The 17,881-nt window shown below is 37.9% G+C and overlaps 1 protein-coding gene across 2 annotated transcripts in view; it reads left to right on the forward strand.

Annotated features, from left to right (window-relative positions):
• Window positions 1-1,956: 1,956 nt before the first annotated feature.
• Window positions 1,957-17,881, forward strand: part of fndc3ba (fibronectin type III domain containing 3Ba) — a 144,110-nt gene continuing 128,185 nt past the window's right edge. For both annotated transcript variants that reach the window (XM_082171982.1, XM_082171983.1), the window contains exon 1: window positions 1,957-2,115. The gene's annotated coding sequence lies outside the window, so the exon portion shown is untranslated. The remainder of the gene's footprint in view (window positions 2,116-17,881) is intronic.

The following is a 17,881-nucleotide window of genomic DNA, read 5'->3' on the forward strand; positions in this document are numbered from 1 at the left end:
TTAACTAACATCAATTAACATTGAGCAATACATTTTTTACAGTATTTTTTGTTGTTGTTATCGTTAGTTCATAAAAATAACTGTCTATAGTAGGCTAGTTCAGGTCCATTAAATAATATTAACTGATACATCTTTTTTATTTTAATAATGCATTAGCAAATGTTAATAATGCAGTCCGCAGTTTTTCCTCTTTGTCGCCATCTCTGTTCGAAATCTGCAATTGCAGTTATTCGCGGAATTATCAACTTTACGTGGGTTGTGCCTCGGCACGGCAACAGCGCGGATGAATCCAATGTTTTGAGGAGAATGATCGGCTGTCAGTCACCGCGCCGGTGGTGTTGATACTGTCATTCGGAATCACAGATTCTACTTTTTTGGAAATTTGAACAACATAAGAATTTTCACCGGAAAATGTCGTCTAAACAAGTAAGTAACATCCACTTTTGTTCAGACCAACTAAGGGGAAAAAGCATTGCAGTAAATCGCGCGCTAAATCTATCACATCATATCACGTCAAACCGTGCAAATTATACTTTGTTCTCAAATTGGTAATGCTAACAACATCAGCACTGCGTGACTACATTTAATGCCCTTCCGATATTTGTCCTTGTTTTCGCATGGGCCCGGTTGCAGTGTCTTTATTTCTGTAGCCACTCCGAAGTCTGAAGTCTTTCCCGTTTACAACGGGTGAATCTCTATTTGTCACTGGTGATTGTCGTTTGAACCTTTTTGGACCCGCCATCAAATTGATGTTTAATTATATCAAGTGCTGTGAGAAAAGGCTATAAAACTCCACCTCCAACATCCTATGTGTACAGATGTGACGTAATGACGCAAAGACATGCTCGAATTTCCCGCGGAAATCCACCAGTACCACTGGAATTAGAAACATTATTACAAGCTTACCATTTTGAATCGAGCTAAGGCAAGCAGATAGTTTTGAACTAACAATAGTTCAGCTTAACATGAACTAAGATTAAAAAAATGCTTTAGAATTAGAATTTTTCATTGTTACATTTGAGCTAATGTAGATAATATTAACAAATGGAACCTTATTATAAAGTTTTGCATAAACGCAGGAAACAGCAATAAAAGACAACTATACCTTACTCAGTTTTGGATTACTTTTTTTTAAACGAATTACAAGAAAAAAATCAGTAAGATATTATAATCATATAGTCACACACATAAGAATAATCTTGTATTATTTTGACAACAAAACTGTAAAGTGTTTGTTTACATGTTTTTATCAAAAAAATCTAATCAGTAATTTTACAGTAATTTTTTACAAAAAAGACTAGTGAGCTATAGTTTTCTAGCTAAGTAGTCAATTTTAATATTTTACAATGACATTAATGTACTCAATTTGCAACTCAATTCTGAGTTGCAAAGTTTTTGTCCATGTGTCTCCTTGAAAGTTATTTATCCTATCACTGTAAAAAAAAAAAAAAAGGCTATATTTGCATGATTTGTTATCACACATTTTTTTTCTTTTGTCAAATAAGCTTAGATAATTTATGTGGTTCAGATAACATAATACTTCTAGTTTCTGTTGAATAAACAAATATCCTTCATTATATTAATTCAAATGATTAATTTCAATAAACTAAAAATTTTAAGGCAACCAGGTTAGTTTTTAAAGTTAAAACAACATTTATTTTTATTTTTTTTATTTACTTTTATTTTTTAGTGCTATGTATTTTAAAATGTAAATCAAAAAATGATCCAATTTGTTGCCATTGCCTATTGATCAATATGTAATCTTGTAAAAATCCATAAAAAACACCTATAATCTGTTTTGGACTATTGAACCAAATATGAACTAATGCATTAATGATTTTGTCGTGTAGGCTTTAGCTGTGTCTGTGCATGTGTGTGGTGGTCTTTGAATAGTTCCCTTCGGCTCTGAAGTTCGTTTACATGGTTGCTTACGGTAAAGGGGGCAGGATTAAGCTCACATGTGCTGTGGGACATAATTGACATGGACGCGGAATCTCCCCCTGACTGAACGCTGCGCTGGTGGAGCAGACTGGAGGGAGCAAGGATTGCCAAAGTTGTGTCTGGGGTGAAAGTGGAGCTCTGGAGTTTCTTTCAACATCATTTTATTGCAGCGAGGTAAGTTTTTCTTATCGCTTACTATCTCTGTCTTTGGCTACAGTTAGTGTTTGTGTGCTTTTCCCCAATTAAACGATGAAAATTTGTTTATAACGGAAAGTTGCGTGCATTTTTGTGTCTGGATGGCGGTGACGCCGGGAGTCTGGGTTAGTTGGCCAACAAGGAGATGCGACGGAAAACTTCATAATTCCGCAAGAAAACAGGCTGTATTGCTTGGATTCTCTGTTATTTACCCGAAGATGCTCAAAACTCGTCGTGCAACTTTGTAATGATTCGCGAAATTTACGATAAAATTCGTAGTTTGACGTCTTCGTCGTTGAATTCCAACTTTGGATTTTTTTTTTTTTTTTTTTTTGCGCGTATCCCACTGTTACTTAAACGCTACAAAAAAGTTACACTTTCGCTTTATTAAAAAGTATTTTGTTATATCCGTGAGTTTTGGAGTGATATCAAATATTTAGGTAAAATAGAGTAGGGATGCTGAATTTCGCTGTCTTTCCAGGTGTCTTTCCGTAGCGATTACAGTGTTGCAAAACAACCAGTTGCTGGAATGATGTCGTATAATATTTGGCAAAGATTTGAGGAAAATGAATGATGAATGATGGATGAAGTGAAGGTGGTCAACTCCATCATGCCCTAGTATTCCAGACAGCCTATTCTTCAACAGCTGTGTCTGTTTATATGGAGGAAAACATTAGCTGCTGTTGTCCTTGTCCTGTCATATATTGTGCAGAAAGTATCTCGACTTCTCTATACTTGTTTCTGTTTTTCTTTCTTTTATTGGTTTGGTTTAATACAACGCCGTGCATCGTTTTTCCAAACGTCAGAAATGGGATACTAGTTGCTCTTTCATGCCGGGAATTAAAAAGCGCACTAATTAGCAGCTCTGGAAAAAATAGACGGTCGCTTTTAATCTCTTGGATAATTTTGTTGGGAACTGAAATGACGCTTCAAGATGGTTTGTACCATGAGTTTCTACTCCTGCCTGGATCCAGAGGGCTTATTGGAGAGAAAGAAGCACACTATCTGTGAGAGGAGAAATGTGATCTGCAGAAAATGACGTCAGGTTTGCATTCTCCAGCTGAGTGAGGGATTTCATAACTTTTGAAAATTCTAATTATTGCACTGGATCATGAAAACTAAATATCTGCAGGAAAATAAGATTTTGCATTCCTCAGCTCCTTATTATTTGACTGTCTACAAACCAGTGGTTCTCAACCAGGGACCCAGGACCAGTCGTCAAACTTCCAAGGGGGGGCCACAAGACGATTTAAAATAAGTAATATAAAACTATTAAATATGGGTAAAATATACTATATGCATTATATACTGACCCCCCTCCCCCCACTTTCTTCCCATAGAATGATGCACACAATCCCTACTTGCAATGAATATGTTCCCACCTGCTTGTTTTAGGTCCTGCTACTTGCAATCCTTCATTTTATTTCCTTTTTCCCCATTGGACATTTTGTCAAATGCACACAATGCTCAACATTTTTGAAGGTTTTTAAGGTTCTCAAAGGTTGAGAATCACTTTTCCAATGCATGCACAAACTAGGAAAATGCACAAACTAGAAAGATGCTTTCAAAACAAAGTAGCTTTATAAATTTTTTTGGTCGATATCTGATGGATTGGCTTCAGCAGCCTTTGTTTGGTCAGTCTAGGTGCTGCGCTGAGAGCTGGCATGGGGAGTTCAACTTCCTGATTGGGCATAGCTGCAGGAATGTGCTCTTCCTTTGAGGTCATGGGGTTGTACCTGGTGAGCTGGAGGGCTGTTTCCCCAGGGGCAAGTCAAATACTACACATCCCCTCCCCCAGCTCCGAGCTTTGATGTGTGCTGATGTTACGCAGTGCAGCGTGATAAAATCTGTTGTGATTGTTCCTAATTGCAGCGGAGAGTCCACCTTATTGAGGACATTTCCTGATTTTCTCTAAATGGGGCTCTTTGAAACAACTTAACATCTCTCAGTCACACTTATTGCCCAGTAGATGTTGTAAAAATCTATTTATTCCATCTTGTGTAGGTTTCGATAGTTCTAGCAATGCCTCATTATTTTAATCTTTTGTCTCTGTAACATCCAGTGAATTCAATGGCATTCATCTGTATTGTTTTGGAAAAAAGAGTAAATGATGAGTAGAAATGCAGTAATGGATTTGGTCAGCAAAGTCACATCTTTTCATTTGACTCTTTTTTCCCTTGACCTCATTAGGCAGAGAAATCCAGCGTCTCTCCAACTGTTAAGCAAGACAGAACAAGTTTGTATCTGTGCTTTAACCATAGTGCATGGGAAATATGCATGCAGCGATGATGTGGCTGTCAGCTGGTCCGTGAATCAGGATCATGCTGCTCATTTTGAATCAGCCCACCACGGCCACATATAGTAGCATTCAGAGGAGCTAAAAGTAGTGTTCTGCATAACAGTAATCACTATAGGGTTTCTTTTCACACGTCTCATTTGCACTCTAGCATCTTCTCCTGGTGAATGTGATGCATGTTTGTTTGGCACAGTATTGCGATGTTTGCATGTAAGGCTTTTATGTCGTCTTGGTGATTTACACTTGTTGACAGTTGATTTAGATGAAGATAAAAGAGCCCTTTCAACTCCCTTTCCCACCGTCTCTCGAGACAGTCGCCTCTCCACCTAACTGCACACCCATCACTTTACCAACATTGCAAGCGACAAGCTGCTGGATGCCAGAACATACCTTCTTACGCTGCTGAAAAAAAGCGTTTTTTTAGTTTTTTTTTTAAGAGGCTAGCGTATTTTTCCAATTGTTTTCAATGGGAGCGCCATGTTGTTGTTTTTTCTGGTCGCCAAGAATTGAAGAATGTTCAACTTTGGGTTAAACGTCATCACTGCCACTTTTTACCCAGCCGTCCAATCATTGCAGAGGAGAGGTGGGACAAATACCACAGCGACCAACCGTCACATTCTGCTTGTACAATGATAACAAACGACAACAAGCACGTCTTCATCCAAAATTAGTGGCAGAGCAAGTACGTTACTTTGTCAAAAAATGTTATATTCAGAAACAAACTATTTGCGAAATCTGATACTAGTAACAGTTCCTCTGATACTCATAGCACACATAGCGTCTCAACTGGAAAAAACCCTGCAGCAAGGCTTTTTTTACAAGAGCGCTGTTGTTTTCAGCTGGCTAAAGACAAGGCCTTAAGGTGCAGTCAGGTTTTCTATTGCTTCGTGAAATTTCGCAGGCACAATCCAGACATTCCACTAGAAATCCGTGTGATCGTGAGTTTCGTGCGAGAGTGAAAAAGTTCCCCATGCAGATTTTGATCATTTTCAAGTTGGCCTCATGAATTTGCCACACTGATCGTGCGATCCTGATGAATTTCGCTGAAATTTCGCTAATGTGACCACACTAAACAAACAGTTAGACATTTGAAATGACATTAGCATGAGTAAATGATGACAGAATTTTTATAGGAATGGTGATAAAATTATAAATAATGATAAATATTTATATTAATTATTATAATATAAATATTTATATTAATTATTATAATATTTATATTTCTAAGCCAATTACTGATCAGTTGACTGAAGTTAGATAAATTTTGCGATGCTGATTACAAAACATGTTTTATATACTTACATTGACCTATTTTCCTAATCAGGCAGATACGATAACATAAAAAAAGAAGATTTTTTAGTTGTAAAAGCGCATTGAAACTGCTTCATTCCATTGCACTACTTTTAGCTGTTTCGGAATGCAAGAATGTAGCTTTGTGGATCTCTTTTTTTTGCAGTTGGTGGAGAGAGTGAGATGCTGCTACTCACTCCATGTCACTCTGGTTCCTGACATGCATCCTCTGTCATGCCAATGCATTATTCAAACCGCCAGGCCTGCACATTTAGCTAAAAGCAGAGCGGAAAAACACTAAGTGTTTGGTCAGATGGCCAATGGTGTATGTTCGTGCTTGCATTAGCATTCAGAGTGCAGAGACTGCCGTTGTTAGCTGGACGATGGAAACTTCAGATGCGACTGCAGCTCATTAATGACGCTTTTATTTGACTGGAGACTGTTTTAGCCGCTGTGCATGAGCAATGAGAGCCTGGCATCAGATGCTGCATTTATATTGGTGCATTTATTGCCCCTTCAATCTGTTGTAGCCTAATTCACACAATGGCCTCTTACAGTGTACGTATGCTCTAGTCTGTCCGATCCCCTCTCAAGCTACCCTGCTCAAACACATGTTAGCAGTGTCACTGTGCATATATTTGTAGTCCCAGACTTCCTGTTTTCCTATGCCCACCCCCCTACCAGCAGGACCTTAGACCAACACCTTCCACAATCCCTCCATCTCACCAGGTCTTGTTAACCCATCCCCCCCCTCAAGCACTCCCCTTTATAGTGTGTGAAATCTGGAGGCCTGATGGAAGATGAGGAATTTCACCCTTTGACCTCTGAGAGCAAGGAGGGGTGGACGGGGGCTATCCATTCTTACTGCCCAGATTCGATTCAGCCTGGTGAATTTTTCCAGCTAATTCATATTTTCTTTTGGATTAGTACCGCTCATCTCTCTTTGTTCAATAGGCATGTTTTGGATGTGTGAAGTTACCAAAATACGAAAATAAAGCAAACCGAGAGGTCATGGGAATGGCAGCCGTTGTTGCGAGGGCAGTGGCATCCCAGGTGGCACTGGAGGAATGTCAATGTTGAATTTTCACTTTCTACAGCATTCCAGAGAGAACATAGGGTGAAAAGGCTGCCCCTTAACATTCCTGTTAGGGACTGATTTATTTTTCGGTTTCTGTTTCTCGCATTTCTCACATTAAGTCAATGTTATTATTTATGTATTCATTTATTGCTAAATATATGTTTGGTATATTATTCACTCATTATCGTGCAGATATTAAAATGATGTCCGATAATTATTGTGATGTTATGGCTGATAATTAACCGATAAATGACTGATATTAAAATTCCGTATTGTCTAAATAAATAAAATTAAAATGAGCTGTATTTACTTAAACATATTTATTGCTGAATATTAAATATAGTTAAAAATATATAATTTTTACTTGGAACATTGCAAAAAAAAAAGTAAGATGTTTAAGATTAAGATTTTTTTTTAAAGATATTTTGGTTCTTTCTAAATATTATATTTCTCATTGATATATTGCACATTGGGAAATAAAATTACAGTATGATGAGTGTACTATTGTTAAATCTTTTACATTATATAAAAATATTGTAAAATAGAATGGTGTTGGTTTACATCTACTATTATTTTTATGGTATATCATGCATCCCTAATTTGTAATATGCTTAGAAGAAACTAGGGAGAATAGTTGATACCTTTCTCTCAGTGACTGACAGTTGTCTAGGCTCTTGTCCGTAAGCAAATGACCAGATATATTCCCTGTACAGATGCTGAGTCTACTGTAACAGTCCTGTGTGAGAGGTGGAGTTGAGAAGCAGGACCATGTTTGTGCTTTTCCAGGGTGTCTGCAGACGCTGAGCCACACAGAGCCGGCTGTGTTTTGGCGGCTAGCTGTTCTTTCCCCCAAATGACCCGGTGAGGAGCGACGGACGGGTTTCTGTTTAAAGGCTTTGTGTGCAGCGAGGAGGAAGTGGTTATGTTTGTTTAAACTGAGCTGCCCCCTTTGAGCACGCTCAGCCATGTGGGACAAATGAGCAAAATCTGTCCCCCAATTTCAACACCCCCCCCCCCCCCCCCCCCCACCCCATTCCCTGTGTCTTCCTCCGACTGAATTCATCACACCCCATTCGGCTGGGGGTTGGGGGAGCCCTGAATATTGGCTTGGGCATAAGATTCAGCCATACCAAAGTGTTGACTCATTCAGCATTCCAGGACTATAAAATGTCCATCCAAATCTGGACTCTGGGACGAAACTGACCACTTCCGCATTGAAATGCAACCTTGTCTGGAGGATTGTGTGGGGAAACTTGAGGTTTATAAGTTGCGGTTTTGAAAATCCTTTACTGTAATGGTAAAACATCTAGCCCATGTTCTAATATGTTTGATTCTCAGAGTTTTATTTTTGTTTACCGGGAAGCGATGGATGAATGTGTTTCCTTGAGGAAAGAGCTGCTTAAAAATGGCACATGTTAAAATTAGAAAGCGCAAAGAGTGCTATAAGTTTAAAAATGGAGCAATAATTTCAACAAAAGAATGTGAGAGAGGAAAACATGTTAAGCAGAGAATGTGTACTGCTGAGGATTAACTATATGATGTTGGGTAGATGATGCAATTATGTATCTCTTACACAAATTACTAAATCATTTAAGCCCCTTTCACACAGAGATTCCGGAAAATACACGGATAATGTGTCCCGGGATCGTTTGATTTTTGGTTCATTCACACTGCCAGTGATTTTCCGGAATCTGTGAGTGCATTCACACACATCCCGTAAAAGACACGTGACGTGTAACGTACATGTTGAAAACATGTACACTAACACTACACTACACTAACGCATCGCGTATCCACAAAGCTGGTGAACGATCTCAGCTTCAGCGCGGATAGTAAGGAGCTCCCTGGTCTCTGCTTCATTCCAGTTTGCAGACATTTTTTCATTCTTTCTTTGTTGATGACGAACACAAACTTTATTCTAAGAGCAACAGAGTCGCGCGATGGCACGTGCGTCATCACTACGACACACCCCTTACGGCATTGGTCCTGGCTTTTGCTCACACAGGGCGCGTTCCGGGACTGATCCGGGCAATGTTACTAGATCCCCATCCCGGCATCAATCCCGGGAAGTGTTTGCGTTCACACAGAAGGCACTCAAGTAGTGAAGTGCAGTACTGGAACGGTTTATCCCCATTTTTGTTTACTATTTATACATCAGACTTCCAGAACAATTCTGAAACCTGTCACCTTAAGACATTTTCTGATGACTCCGCAGTTGTTGGATGTATAACAGACCATGATGAGGGTGAATATAGGGAGCTATTAAAGAGTTTTGTGGGTTGGTGTGAGATAAACGGTCTTAGGCTAAATGCTAGTAATACTAAGAAAATTGTGGTTGATTTTAGTAGATATCCTCAGCAAACTGTATCAGTAAACATACGGGGGTCGAAAATTGAGACTGTAACATCATATAAGTACCTGGGTGTATACTTGAATAACAAGCTTGATTGGTCTGATAATATGATACAAGCCTATAAGAAGGGTCAAAGTCGTATTTATCTGTTAAGATGACTGAGATCCTTCAGAGTATGTTGGGTACTACTTAAAGACCTTCTATGGAGTCATGTGGTATCACTATCATCTGTGATCTTGTATGCTGTCACTTGTTGGAGAGGGGGATTGTTGGAAAAGGAGAAGAACAAATGAAACAAGCTCATAAAGAAGGAAGGTTCTGTTGTAGGCAGTGTTACCCACAATTGAAAAGATTGGGCACCATAGAATGATTGATAAATTGGTCTCTATAATGAATCATAATTGTCACCCCCTTCATGAAATAATTTGAGCCCTAGTTGAGTACATTTAGACTTATTCATCCCCGCTCTCACAAGGAATGATTTAGAAAGTCCTTTTTACCAACTGCTATTAGACTGTACAATCAGTGCTATACAAGGTGATAGATTATATTATAGAACCATTTGCTATATAATCATAATGCCTTGAACTGATACTGGTAAATAATGGTTGTTGTTGTGAATGTCTTTTATTTAATATTATTATTGTGTGATATGTGCTGCTGTGACATAAAAATTTCCCCTTGGGGTTTAATAAAGTTAATCAAATCAAATGTGTGAGTGCAGTCCCAACCTTTGTAGAAGCACTTCACCCTTAGTACCTTTGCTAGCTGTCAATGGATACAGATTTCCTTTCTATGGAAAACTGAGGTGACGCACAGCATATTATTTTGAATATTCAATAACACATTTGGTCGTTGACTTGGACAGACAGAGCCTGACTATGTGAAAACCCACTGTAGCTCGATTATAACTGCATATGTGAATGTTCTGACAGCTGTGGATACATGCACTGATCCTCCTCACTGATCTGAACTCTTTTTCTAAGTACCAAGGAAAAATCTTGAAGCACAGCCATGTGTGTGGAGTGAGTCATTTTCATGTGTTTGTGGGAGTTGGGCTGCTTCCTCTCAGCTTGGTCTAAACACAAGTTCAGTGTGCCAAAAAAACAAAAAAAAAAACCTCAGAAGAGCTGAGATCTGCGAGCTGTGTGGTGACCTGGTGACCGTTCTCTTAGTAGCGAGGTGCATATTGAAGGTATTTTAGACATTACTGTTTTTTCCTGTTTGTGGATAGACTGAGTCACCAACAAGTCTAGACCAACCCACTACAAGAGCCACTGTAGAAATCTTTCAAACTTTATTCGTTAATGTCACACACTGAACAGCATTCTTCACTTTAAATGTGGTTATAAGGTGTTATTCCATCAGAGCAGCATTAATGGAAACTTGAGTCTGAAACGTCACACTAAAGGGATAGTTCAGCTGAAAATTACATTTGTCATCACTTCTGTCTCAGCCTCATGTTGCTCCAAACCTTGAATGTCTTTTAGTTGTCTTTGGAAAACAAAAGAGGATATTTTGAAGACTGTTTTTGTCCATACAATGGAAGTCAATGTGGTCCAAAACAAAATAACAATGGACCTCTTTTACTTTCATTGTATTGACACACATTTTTTTCAGAATATCATCTTTTGTGTTTCACAGTCAGTCATGCAGGTTTGGAACAACATAAGGGTGAGTAAATGATGACAGAACTTTCATATTTAGGTGAACTATCCCTTTAAGTTGCAAAGCATTTATATTAAAGGACTTATTAATATTTGTATTTTTTTTTATTTTATTAATTTTATCTTATTTTTATTTTAGTATGTTTTATTAATAGTAATATTCACTTATTAAAAAATATTTTTATTAAATTATTTTACAATGTGATTTTTGTCAATTCTTTTTTATATATTTCTATTTAGCTATTTTTTAGTTTGTCACCATTTTAGCACTTTTATTTGTGCATTTAGCATTTATTTTATTTCAGTTAGTTGCTAAGGCAACATTTCCTATTTTAATTTAATCGTCTAATATTAATATTTTAATGTTTTAGCAACATTTCAATTAACAACACTTTATAAAGGTTTTAGTTAACAATAACAACACTGTAAACAATTGACTTGTAAATAAATAACAAAATGAATCTTTGACAATTTTTATAAAACATATATAAATGTGTACAAATATTACGAAAGGATTTGAGGCTTGGACCCCACCTCAAAGATGTGAGACTTAAACTCCACGTCAGAGACTTTTGAAAATGTCTGACGCCCATAACCACAATCTATTATTATGAACCTCTCCAAGTGATCATTATTACATTGTCGTATTACATCAAAACTGTGATATTGCAGTTCAATATCAGTGTGCTGTGTAGGCAGACAGGCAGATGTGCTTATGTTGCTCTGTGGGAAAGTGTTTCTGCAGGAATAAGGCGGGCTCTCTCCTCCTCTCTGTCCTCCTGTGCTAACAGCTACGTGGCAGTCGTACGTCGGTCAGGGACTTGGAATGAATTTTACTGCCTCCTGGACTTCTGCCTAGTCCACATCCAGATGGTTGGATGAGTTTTCTCTTTCTCTCCTGCTCTCTTTGGCAGTGTCAAGCTGCATTGCTCTCATTGCTGCTGAAAGATAGGCTGATGTTTCATCTTTTGAACCATTTTCTATTAAAATATCTCTATAGAGTTCCTGTCCTTCCTGACTCGGAAACCTTCGCTTACATAAATCTGACCAGTGACCTCTGGATCATATGGGACTTTTCTAGTACTAGTTCCTCATCTTGTGGCTTTAACTTGGTATTTTCTCTTATTTTATTGCTTTTGAAAATGGTTTAAACTTGGCAACTTGTCTTTGAGTAACAGCACTTCAGACACACAAATTTAAAATATTAATAAATAAATGTTTCCAGTGGTAGCTTGCTAAATGTGACGGGCCAGAATATTTTAAAGTTAATTGAATACATATGGTAAAGTGGATAAACAAAGTTTTTAATTGTTCTTGATTATGCATTAAATTGCTTAATGTGGGTGTTGCGCACATATAAATTTAATTCAGGTCTGTTCGAAGCTAAAGTCCTGTTCACACTAAGGACGATAACTATAACAATAAGTACCAAGTTTTAAAATCGTTCTAATTTTATGAGAATAGGGAGATCCACACCATGACTATAAAAATAACAAAATAGAGGAATGAAATCACTGGAATCACTTTCAGAATTATAATTTTTTCCAGCTAATGAATGATAAAAACATTAGCAGCCAATCAAAATCCACCTGATCTTAATAAATGGCATCAGTTTATATTAGGGATGCACGATATATCGGCCACCATATCGGCATCGGACGATATATGTTCTTTTTTTATGTTATCGTTATCGGCCCGATAAGAAAATTTAGCCGATATATTAAAGCCAATAAATAATGGCCTTAATATAAATGACCTTATAATGGCCTTAAATAATTACCTTCAGGCTGAGACACTTCAGATGTAGAACGTTCACCTTGATGGTTTTGAAGGGCTTGAAATATGAACTTCAAAAAAGAAAATGCAGTTAAGTGCAACACAAGTCTGTCATATAGGCTATATTAAATTATAATGAGAACATTATAATTGTGTGCTTGGGACATGGCTTTTAATGGTGTGACACTTGTTTTTGCAATCAGGCTCTCAAAAAATATATAAAAATTTGAATTTAGGTTTATCGGCCAATACACCAGTTATTGGTTTTCAAATATAAATAATTATCGAGTATCGGTTTTGGCCAAAATTTTTCATATTGGTGCATCCCGTTTACTTTCAAACTATAAACTTTTATCCCAGTCCTTCTGTGATAATTTGAATATTTATAAGACCGAAATAGTGTTGTCACGGTACCAAAATGTCAGTATTCGGTACCGATACCAGTGAAAATCCACGGTTCTCGGTACCAATTTCGGTACCAAAGCTTAATTTAGATAAAATGTACATAATTATATTAAAGTGGATATCACAAAGATGGAAACTGTAGTATTAAAAACACTTTACAATAAGATTCCATTTGTTAGATAACATTAGATAAAATGACCTAACAAAAAAAAACAATAGTTATATACTGTCGCAATTATTCTCCTTTAGGGGTTAATTTAAAAATACATTTTTAAAATCAAAAGTTAACATTATTTCTGTTAACATTATTTAATGCACAATGAATGAAGTGAACAAACATGACCAATCAAGTGTTTTGTATTAAATAACATTCACAAACGTTAAATAATGTTGTAAAAATATATTGTTCACTCAATGTGTTATGTTAGATAACGCATTAAGTGATGTTAATGAATGGTATCTTATTGTAGCATTACCAAACTATACAGGAGATAAAATATGTTTTATTTGACTTGACTATACTTTTATTTAATCCAAAACTGTATTCATATTTAACTTTAAAAGGGCTTTTTAAACCTGCTAAGAGTTATCCAGCCAAGAATAAGACTAGAACTGCTTTTCTGACGGACTGATATTAATGACGGCTTTTTATTTCTCATCTCCATAAATATATCTAGTAGTAAAGCTAATGCAAGGGCTAGAAATCAATTAATAGGCCTATGTCACACTTCCTCGTCGTCATGGAGAGCGCAGTTCGCACAAGCGTTTGTACTCCCGTGGCGTCTGTCGTTGCTATGCATCCATGAACGCACATGGAAAAGCGAGCGCGCCGCTTCTATTATGAGCGCGCTTGCCGCGCGCCATTTGAAATAACCATTGACAGTATAAGAAATAACGTATCTGCACGCGCAAAAACATCAGCACCACATCAGCAGCAGCACCGCCGATCGCCATCAGCGCTTTTATGAAGAGGACGCAACTGCACGCGCTTCGGGCATGCACGCGCATCAAGTACCGGGTTTGAGAAAACCTGGTACCGTGACGTAAAAAAAAAATGAGTACCGACTTGGTACCGAAGTACCGGGTCTTTTGACAACACTAGACCGAAATAACGATACTGTGTGGAGCTCTACTTAAAACTCAAGGTGAAGTAGTTTTCTGCTTGATTAGTTAGAATATGTTGGCAATTGAAGATACTTGAGCAAGAAATGGACCTAAAGGATACATTTCTCAATCTACGTCTATCTGTCTAATTAGAGACTAGAGCTACTTTTCACCCCTGTGGTTTTCGGGAGCCTGTTTAGTTTAGTCTGAAATAGTCTGAGGTAACCATTGGTGATGATGCTGTATGGTTGGCAGAAAGAATGAGAAAGAACGTGTACAATTGGTCCATGCCTGTCTTCCTGCCAACGTTGCCTCAAAGAATAGTTAGGCTGCTGTTCCCAAGACCTGTCTGATTTCCCTCTGAAAGAATGGTATTGTTCAGGGCAGCCATTGCCTCATTTTCATATAATGGCTATAGGCCAGAGTTTTCTAGAGGAGATTTTTCCTTCCCCATAAAGGCGAGTTGCCTGGGGCAGAAACTATAAACCATGATGTGGGTTAGTTTGGCTGAGCTTCATTGTGTGTGGATGCTGGACACGGTGGCCAGCTGGACCGGGCTTCATTAACATCAAATGTGTGAGGCTCCTTGATCAGATGTACAAATCTATTAACATTTATGTCTGACATAGACTCCTCTGCAATATGGTGGCTGTGATATGGACTTGCACTGTTGTAATACCCCCAAAGCAATCCCGTCTAGCATCCAGTTGGCTAATTTGTACGATTACTGGGATAAAATGTAATATGGTGAAGAAATAGCATTGGCATAAAACATGATCAGCCTGGTGATATTGAACAGCAGTCTAAGATCTATGCCTTGGGTTTTCATGACCTCAGAGGAATGTATAAACAGGAACAAATTCCTACACATGAAAATTGGTAAATGTTAAAGAGGCATTGTGTGCAGCTCCAATCATTACTTCACAAGCTGCACATTTGAAATAATTTGTATTGCTGCGTGCCAGCACTAGGCAAAGCTCTATCTGAAGAAATTCCCTGAACAACGGACTGTTTGGAGGCAAAGGGGAGATGTCGGGGGTGGGGGAAACTCCTGAATGACGTGGTGTGGAGCGAGTCCTCTCCTCAACTGTCTGAAACAGAGAGAGCAGTGTTGCTGCCGTCTGTACTGCCCATAAAGCCCACTGTGTGCTTCTATATATGTTGATTATTATGATAACCTATGTGGCTGGTGTAACAGCATCCTTTTTTCTCCTTAAGTTTCCACCTAGATTTCTATCTCACAGATTCTCAACATGAACCAGGTTTATTTGACTAGCCAATCTTGAACTGCACCTGTAGAGGAAACATCTGACTGGACAGTTGACAGCTTGTCTTTTCAAACCTGATCCTTAATACAATGCATCTGTGACAGAGTTTTTTTTTTTTTTTTTTTGTGATTGTAAAAAACAAACAAACAAAAAAACGTGCACAGTGTACCTGGACTTTAATGTTGACGCAAAACTTTTTATTCCACTTTAGAGTCTTTAGAGTGCCTGCATTCACTTTACATGCACACTGCTTTTTGGAGCCAATCAATGTAATTGTATAACTAATAATAATAATAATAATATTATGTAATATGATTGTTATTATAACCAAAAAATTAAGACAAATATCTTGCTATTGTACTGTAAAATAAACATTTTGTTTGTACTGTAGAAAAAAAAACATTAAAATTATTACAGCATTATTCAGTTTTCCACCAAAATAAAAGCTTGATTTGTGAAGGTAGAACCAAAATATTCAGTAGCTAAATAAGATTTAATTTTACAGTACAATAGTAATATAGCCTATTTGACTTCTTTTTTTGGTTACAAAATTAAGTCACACTTCAGATTAGGGTCCAGTTCTCACTATTACTTAACTATTAACTATGACTTTTGCTTATTAATAGTTAGTAAGGTAGTTGTTAAGTTTAGGTATGGGGTAGGATTAAGGGATGTAGGATAAAGTCATGCAGAATAAGGCATTAATATGTGCTTTATAAGTGCTTATAAACAGCTAGTAAAATCCATGCTAATAAGCAACTTGTTAATCGTGAGAATTGGACCCTAAACTAAAATGTTATGTAAAATTCATACTGATTAATTATGATTGCTGTTATTTTAAAAATGTTACTAAGTAAATAACACACATATATTACTGTTAAACATTAATAAAAAATCGAATTAATATTAAGCTTGAATATTGTAAGCTACTGAATATTTCTTATCTCACCTTCACAAGTCAAGCTTTTATCATGATGGATAACGGAATAATACTGTAATAATTTTAATACTGTTTCCTACACTAAATTCTCACAAAAGAACAAATGCAATAATCAGTGTCAAGAAATTTAAACTTAAGAAATCATCACTGTAAAATCCTGCAGAAGTGAAGCATTTCTTCATTGGTTATATGAAGCACATACAGCAGTTAGCCGGAACAGAGACACCTGCCCCTAACGATGCCAATGTACTGTGCCACATAGAGTTCAAAGTTGTTTAAGGATTGTATGATTAACCAGCGCGTGTCAGTAAGCCCTGGAGCAACCTGTCGTAGTATTTTCATACAACTGTCAGGAGTGATGTTGTGTAAGCAGGAGTGACCTGTCTCACTGCTAATCTAACAGAATGTTGTAAGGTTGATGTATCACTCTGCAAAGTTGGATCTGACCCACTGCTTGAACAGCATGCTGCACTACTTGAGTAAGTGAGGGTAAATGCTCTGTTTGAGAACGTATTGCTTTGCAGCTGACAAAATAGATGGCCAAACTAGACCTGAATCCTAATGTTTTTAAAGGTGTGCGTGAATGAGGTGTCATGGCAGTTGACACATTCTACTAACATCTGCAGACTCCAGATGTGTAAGGGAAATGGAAACTAATGCCAAAAACGAAAAGCCATTCTGGCTTTGTGTTACTGTAAAAGCAGACCCCTAAGCTGGTTCTCATCCAGCCCGTAACATTGTCTGTCATTGAAGTCAGACGTAATGAGAATAGGGTGGTGGGGTGGGAGGTTCTGTCAGATGGGGTGTGAGACCAGGTCCGTGCTTTGGGATTCTGTGCACAGCATCTGCTCCGCTTGTTTACCAGAAGAAATGTAGAGTGGAACCTTCGCTGCTGATGTTCCAAAACAGCTGGCTGTATTGGCCCTCCCAACAAAAACGGCATTAAATCTCTGTGTGTGTGTGTGTGTGTGTGTGTGTGTGTGTGTGTGTGTGTGTGTGTGGAATTGCTGCACATCGAATGCCCAAAAGTATCATGTATAGTTTTCCTGGTTTCTCTAATTTGAGTCTGAATCTGTGCCCAGACTTGTTGCAAGCTCACTTTACCAACCACTGCCATGGGAGCGAGCTGAGCTCCTACGAGACCTTTGCAACGATGCGGCCGGGTCCAGACACACTGACTCCTCTATCACATGGGAAATGATGCAGGTCAAGCCAACGTGATCACTTTCCCACAAAGCTGACGTTCAACGGCTTGATCTCAGATGCCCTGTTGCCCCATTGGACGTTGTGGCTGGGTGATTATGCATGGAAGTGTTGTGTGCTTCGCTGACAGGGTGTAAATAATGCCCTGGCGCTGTCTCAATTCCGTAATGACTTTCAAAGCAGCTGCCGAATGCTCTCATTCACTGTCTCGTGCCAACCTCACCCTTCAACACATGAAAAACTCCTCTCTCACTCACCTTACTTAACGGAATATTCCGGGGTCAATAGAAGTGAAGTAATTTACAACATAATTTACATCATCTCACCAGTAACCATATTTTTTCCATTAATCAAATAATCTAACA

This window comes from Leuciscus leuciscus, assembly GCF_965113295.1.
Source record: "Leuciscus leuciscus genome assembly, chromosome: 6".
NCBI classification, from domain to species: Eukaryota; Metazoa; Chordata; class Actinopteri; order Cypriniformes; family Leuciscidae; genus Leuciscus; species Leuciscus leuciscus.